Here is a 258-nt window from a genome sequence, read left to right as displayed (position 1 = left end):
ACGAAAATTTCTAACCCCTTCGTGTCTTTCCTGCCAATGTTGCCAACATTCGCCGAATTCAAAGGGATCCTGTAACTTTTATTATTTTTTTTAAAGCACAACAGCAACATTTTCTTCAAAGGCACCGGAGCATTTAGGACTGATAAAACAAGGCGCCCTTTGAAAGGTAGACCAGGGCTCTGCTTGACTACTTTTTTTTTTTTTGAGGGGAAAATAATTGCAGTGAAGAGTTTGCAACTTTGTGCAAATAACGGGGGG

The sequence above is a fragment of the Buceros rhinoceros genome, unplaced genomic scaffold (assembly GCF_000710305.1).
Source record: "Buceros rhinoceros silvestris isolate BGI_N320 unplaced genomic scaffold, ASM71030v1 scaffold17995, whole genome shotgun sequence".
NCBI lineage: Eukaryota > Metazoa > Chordata > Aves > Bucerotiformes > Bucerotidae > Buceros > Buceros rhinoceros.
Note: the sequence above shows the minus strand (reverse complement) of the source record.